The sequence below is a fragment of the Natator depressus genome, chromosome 9, assembly GCF_965152275.1.
Source record: "Natator depressus isolate rNatDep1 chromosome 9, rNatDep2.hap1, whole genome shotgun sequence".
NCBI classification, from domain to species: Eukaryota; Metazoa; Chordata; order Testudines; family Cheloniidae; genus Natator; species Natator depressus.
Genome location: NC_134242.1, coordinates 61,984,598 through 61,991,161, shown reverse-complemented (window position 1 = coordinate 61,991,161; position 6,564 = coordinate 61,984,598). Strand labels below are relative to the sequence as shown.

Here is a 6,564-nt window from a genome sequence, read left to right as displayed (position 1 = left end):
TGTAAATTTAAACTTAATGGATAATAAACATTCAAATCATTGATATGTACCTACAACCAGAGCTGGTTGGAAAACCTTTTTCCCATCCTGTGAATATTTTCGAAAGTTCACCTTTTTTCCCCATCTTGAATTGGGATGAAAAGTTGAAATCTCAAAAATATTAATGAACCCAAATCTGATTTTTGTTTCCATTTTGGGCCTGTTGAAAGGTTTTGTTTTGAATTTGACATTTTAAAAAAAACCTATTTCCCAGTCTAATTTGCTTCAATTTCTAAATAAAAAATTATTTTGAACCAGAAAACTGGAAATTCTTGCTTTGAAAACATCAGTGAAAGCATTTCTGATGAACAACTTTTCATGAAACGTATTCTGCCCAGCTCTAAAGTAGAGACTAGAATGCAGATTTGTTATGCAAAGCAGTGAGGCTTTGCGGGAATGTACATAATGTTACCCACAATCCCTTGCTTTCCCCATTACTCTGTATTTGGAGGTCACCATAACTTGACAGCTCCTCTTGTGGTTTTTCAGTACCTGTGTCGAATGTGCATATCACCAGACAGACATCTGCTCCTCATCAGGGGAAAAACATCACCTTGAATTGCCTGGGGACAGAAGGAAATGCCATATCCTACTCCTGGCAGAAATGCAACCAGCCTTTGCCAATTGGAAACCGCACCATCCTGTCTAAGGACAACGCATCCCTGACCCTCATTAACATACAGCAATCCGACATTGGGAACTACAGATGTGTGGCCCAGAATGTACTCAGCTCTGGGCATAAAGACTTCATCCTGCAGCTCTGTGCTGAGACTGGTAAGAGGGAAACTCATTATGAATTATTGTTATCATAATTCTAGCCTATGCTATGACATAGAGATCGAAAGCAGCGAACAAAGACCTATGCTATCACTTCTTGAAACCTATCTGTGTTTCAGACACTATGTGGGCACAGACACAGGTGCTGTCTTTTATTTTTCCCAGTGGGTGCTCCATAGGGTGACCACATGTCTGGTTTTTGACTGGGTGCCTGGCAGCTCCAGTCAGCACCGCCGTCCAGGCCATTAAAAGTCCAGTCGACGGTGGTGCAGAGCTAAGGCAGACTAGTCGCTACCTGTCCTGGATCCGCCCTGTGCCTCAGATGCAGCTAGCAGGTCCAGCTCCTAGGCGAGGGGGCCACAGAGCTCCACATGCTGCCCCCACCCCAAGCACCAGCTCCGCACTCCCATTGGCCGGGAACCGTGGCCAATGGGAGCTGCAGGGGCGGTGCCTGAGGGTGAGAGCAGCGCGCAGAGCCGTTTCCCGCACCGTCACCTAGGAGTCGGACCTGCTGGAGTCTTCCGGGGTGCAAGCACAGTGCCAGACAGAAAGGGAACTTGCCATAGCTCCCCAGCCCTGCTGACCAGGAGCCACCCAAGGTAAGCCTGTGCCCCAACCCCAAGGCCCAACCCTTGCCCTGAGCTCCCACAAACCTGTAGCCCCCTCCTGCAACCCAACACCCTCTTCCCCTGCCCCACCCCAGAACCTGCACCCCCAGCCAGAGCCCTCACCCCCTCCCGCACCACAACCGCCTGCCCCAGCCTGGAGCCCCCTCCCACACCTGAATCCCTCATTTCTGGTGCCACCCCCTCCCGCATCCCCAGTTAGAGCCCTCACCCCCTCCCACACCCTACCCCCTGCCCCAGCCCAGAGCCTCCTCCCACACCCTGAACCCCTCTGTTCCCCCAGCCTGGAGTCCCCTCCTGCACCCCAAACCCCTCATCCCCAGCCCCACCCCAGAGCCCGCACCCCCAGCCAGAGCCCTCACCCACTCCTGCACCCCAATCTCCTGCCCCAGCCCAGTGAAAGTGAGTGCGGGTGCGGGAGAGCAAGTCACTGAGGGAGGGGGAATGTACTGAGCGGGGGGACAGGGCCTCGGGGAAGGGGCAGGGCTAGGGTGTTCGGTTTTGTGAGATTAGAAAGTTGGCAACCCTAGTGCTCCACCTCCGCTGGGCTCCAAGACCCTCCCCACTCCGCCCCTTCCCTGAGGCCCCTCCTTTGCCCTGTCTCTTCCGGCCCCCACTTTGCTCCCTCTTCCCAAGGCCCTGCCCTCACTCTGCCTCTTAACACACTTGAGCATTCACACTGCACTGTAAACCTCGGTATACAATTTCTGGACCTGGGTCTCACAACCATGCTAATGTATGCATACTGCACGACGCAGATCTTCTGACTCAGGTCTGCAGCTTGAACTGCGTCCACACTGAAAATGACAGGGCTTGGACCAAGTCCCAGTGGGACTCAGGCTCTGACCCACCCCTCTTAGCAGGGTTTCCGGACCCAGGTCCTGAGTGCTTGCAGACCTGAATCAGACTGATTTCTGTGTGCCTGGAAGCATGGCTCGCCCTCAAACCTGTGTCAGAGCCCGGGCTTAGTGTGCAGTGTAGACATACTCTCTGGGGCCCTGAAAAGGGAAAATAGGGGAGGCTTGCGGTGAAGGGAACTCTGGCCATGAGGGACTGCTCATGAAGCGGCAGCCCGGTTACAGTTTCTCTCACACACACCCCCAAAAAAACCCAGGTGTCAATGCAACCACAAGGTTCAAACCTGGAGACATTTTTGTGAAGCACTTTGGATCATTTACCCTGAAGATGTTTTGTTTGTATTCTGTGTTTCTGTCAACCCTAACCAGGTGTCTCACCCTGGTGGAGCTATGGCATTTACGGGTACCCTGGCTATCTGGGCTACGCTATTGTCATCTTCTACATCTTCAGCTGGGTGAAAAGGACCAGGAAAAGCAGCTCCAAAGGCCAGTCAGGTACCAGTACCTCCACCTTGCCCCTCAACTGCTGAGCTTCCCTCCCCTTTGCCTTCCATCAGCCATTACAAGGCTTGCATAGAAGCATCTGTGTGCAAAGAAAAGTGTAATTAGATATTCCTGATGCAGTCATTTTTTTCTTTTCTAAGGGGCCAATGCAGGGACTGGTTACACTTTAGCTTGCCAAATAAATGCAGATTTTTGAAGTTTCAGCAATGCCTTTCACCACGCAAGCTGGAGGTGAGGCACAAGGCTGATAGGAAAGCGATGAAAAACGCAGCTCCCACGGGGAATCAGGGAAGCATTCTGATTTAGAGGTGTTTTTACCCTGCTTTGCACAAGCCGCAAGGCTGCGGAGAGGAGGCCCATAGCCAGCACAGTTGAAACACAAGGATAATGCTGATAACCAGAGAACAGTTAACGCAAGTTTAAAAAAAAAAATGCAGGAAGAGGAAACCCACAGCCCAGGTCTTAGTCCCATGACTGTGGGCGTGTAAAGCCTCACTTCCCACAGCCATTCGCCACTTCTGCCTCCCAAGCACTTCTTCATAGTTCACCCCCTGAGCACCTGTGTTTAGCTGAGGGTTAACAACTTCTTCCCTGAGCAGACTCCCACATCCAGCGCCGGCGCTAGGATTTTTGCCGCCCCAACCCCTTCTCCAAATCCCCGGCCCCGCCTCCTCCCCCTGGCGTGCCGCATTTCCCCCCCCCCCATTACTTCCTGCGCCCCCCCCCCCGTCCTGCCCCAGCTCACCTCCGCTCCCCTGAACGCACCGCCCCTCCGCTTCCCCCCCACCCTCAAGCGAGGGAGCGGCGGCGCGTTCACGGGAGCAGGGAGAGCGGCGGTGGGGGGGGGAGCGCAGGAAGTAACTGGGGGTGGAGTAGAGAAACCTCCGCTCCACCACCGCCCCCTCCCGCGAGCGCGCCGCCGCTCGGCTTCTCCTGCCTCCCAGGCTTGCCGCGCCGAACCGCGGCAAGCCTGGGAAGGAGGGAGCGGGGAGAAGCGGAGCGTCGGCGGCGCGCTCAGGGGAGCAGGCGGCGGGGGCCGGAATGCCGCCCCTAGAAATGTGCAGCCCCACGAGTGCCTAGAGCCGGCCCTGCCCACATCCTATCTTTCCCAGCCATTCAGGAAGGGCCGGGCTCCACCGCAGTACCTCAAGAGAGCTAATGCTAGGAAGCAGGTTTTATCTAAAATGTGCAAAACATCTGCAACGAAGTTGCAAAACTGCCCCAATCAGGAGTCTCTGTGCCTTCTGCTACACACACAAGGGTGGAGCAGAGCACTGAGAAATGCCCACTTTACGCTCCTGAGTAAAAAGTGGTTTTGAAATGTGCCGTTCAAAACTGAAACCTCTGCATGTTTCAGATGCAGAAACAGCCACTTTTCAAATGTTGTAGACTTTTTTCAGGGCATCAAATACAAATCTCTGGAGAGGGAGACTTGGTAGATTTAAAATCCCCCAAATTGCTGCGGATTACCATCCTGGATAGCTTTATTCCCCACCCTGCTGCTGGCAAGCCTTTGATATGACAGGAGGTGCCAGGGAGGGGCAGAGCAGCCATGACATAGAGATACACTTTTACACTCTGCTCCATACCAGCCGCAGATATTCCAGCGCACTCCTTACCCCACCGGTTCTGCTACCACCTCTGGAGCAAACAAGAAGTTGATGGTAGGGTTCACTCTGGTATTTAGTAAGCCCCTTTCCTCAGGTTTTGGCCATATCTGGTTATCAAATGTGATGGTAGTGCTATCACTTTTTCATGATCTGCCCCTGAAGCTCACCTGGTATCACACATGGAAGCTGCTTGATCCATGCAGAGTCATCTTGGAGACTCGTTTTGTTTTATTTTCTGCTTTTTAAACAGATACCATTTATGAAAACACGACTTTTGAAACACCCCCCACAAAGAGCTGTAAAAGAGTTCCCCCTGTCTACATAAAATACGTCAAGAAGTAATCTTAAAGGGTAGGAGAAAGACTGGTTTCTATTCAGAGTGGCTTTGTTTTATTATGTGTACAAAATACTCAGCCTGTCCTGCTAGTGTGCACGTCCCAGTGTTGATGGGAAGAGATGGCTTCAGAAAGAAAGAAAGAAAGAAAGAAAGAAAGAAAGAAAGAAAGAGCTCTACAGATGGAGTAAAACTGCCTTTGTGCACACTAGCTGCATGCACCTGTCTACCTACCTGTGGTACTTACATGAACTCCTGCTTCCAAAGTATCTGAGCACATGACAATCTTTAATTATTTACTTAGCCTCGCAACACCCATTGGTTTCCCCATTTTACAGGTGGGGAACTGAGATGCTAAGTGACTTGCCCCAGATCACACAGAGTCTGTGGGTTTGTCTACATCATGCAGCTTTTAGCAACAAGGCTGTGTCTTTTTCAGTACTTTGTCGGCACTTTACGTCCAGCCCACTGAGTGCTCCTGCCGACAAAGCTGCGTTCACACTGCCACTTGCGTCGGCAAAACTTTTGTCTTTCACTGGGGGGGTGCTTTTCCAAGTACCCATGAAAGACAAAATGTTGTCAACAACTTCGCAGTGTAGACCAGCCCTCAGGCAGAGAAGGAAGTTGAATCCCAGTTTCCCAAGTTCCAGGTTAGCCCTCCAACCGTTGGACCACCCAGCACCAACCCGTGTTGGTGAAGATATGCATTGTCTTTCTGGGAGGAGCCCTCTCCAATGTTTCCATTTTATGCATATGCATTACTTCATTTACATAAGTGACACCAAGCTACAGCATTGCAAAATAAAAGCACTGTGCTCAATATCTCCCCAAGTTGCCTCATCCCCCACCACCTTGTAGATCATTTACCTTCAGCTCCGCTGCCATGCCCACAGCACCCTCAAGAACAATCTGAGTCCTGGCCTTCTTCAATGGGCAGGATTTTCTCCATGAAGTGGGATGACAGTTCTTCACAGCGCTTAGTGCTGGGTTCTGCCTAGGCTTGAAGAAAGTCTTTGCTTCCTTCTGTCTGTTTCAGCTTTTGTTTTCCCATCATCGACACTCCCGTTTCTACCCCTCTCTCTTTGTCTGGCACAGGGTGTCAGAAAACCATGGAGATCTATGGGTGATAGGGAGGAAGGGGCAGTTTAGGGGCCAATGCATTGAGGATAGTGCACAAGGGTAATAATTCACCAGATCCTCGACTCCTTGTCTTTTGCGTGATTGCTGCTGTCCTATTGGCACGCTTTGGAATTTGGTGGGGTCTTAGTGGTCAAATCAGACTTGTGGGTCTTTCACGGAAAGTGGGAGAGCTCTGACCACTATCTTCATGAGGTGATGATCTGAAACAGGGCTTGGGCTGTGATGTCCTCCATATTGACATCTAAACCAAGGACCAGGTCCAAGGTGCGACTGGCTGTGTGGATTCGACCAAAGAGGTGAGAATCATAGAGAGGCAAGTGAGAAGAGTCAATATGCATGTTGAAATCTTCCAGGACAAGTCTAAAATATGTCACCACCACCATGAGCAAGGTATCTGTGAGCTCCTTTATGAACTCTTACAGTCTATCAAAGGATAAAATCAGCATGACATTTCTAAGCTTGGTTTCTCTTTACCTCTGACCTTGCTAAATCCAGTTATGAGCAGGCAATCTTAGAACTATTGGTGGCTCCTTCTCGGACTTTAAAATTAATTTGGCTAAATCTTCTGGTTTCTCTTCAGCACTCCAGCCCACACCAGCACCGGTGCAAACAGGTTTTCTGTCAGACAACGCGGGGATGTGTGTGTTATTTATCTATCTGTTCACATGTAAACTGAG

At 51.0% G+C, this 6,564-nt stretch overlaps 1 long non-coding RNA gene across 1 annotated transcript; it reads left to right on the top strand.

Moving 5' to 3' along the window:
* The first annotated feature begins 668 nt into the window (after positions 1-668).
* Positions 669-5,638, top strand: LOC141993537 (uncharacterized). Its single transcript, XR_012640882.1, has 3 exons — positions 669-813; positions 2,669-2,794; positions 4,664-5,638. It is a non-coding gene; the product is annotated as an uncharacterized LOC141993537 (long non-coding RNA).
* The last annotated feature ends 926 nt before the right edge of the window (positions 5,639-6,564 follow it).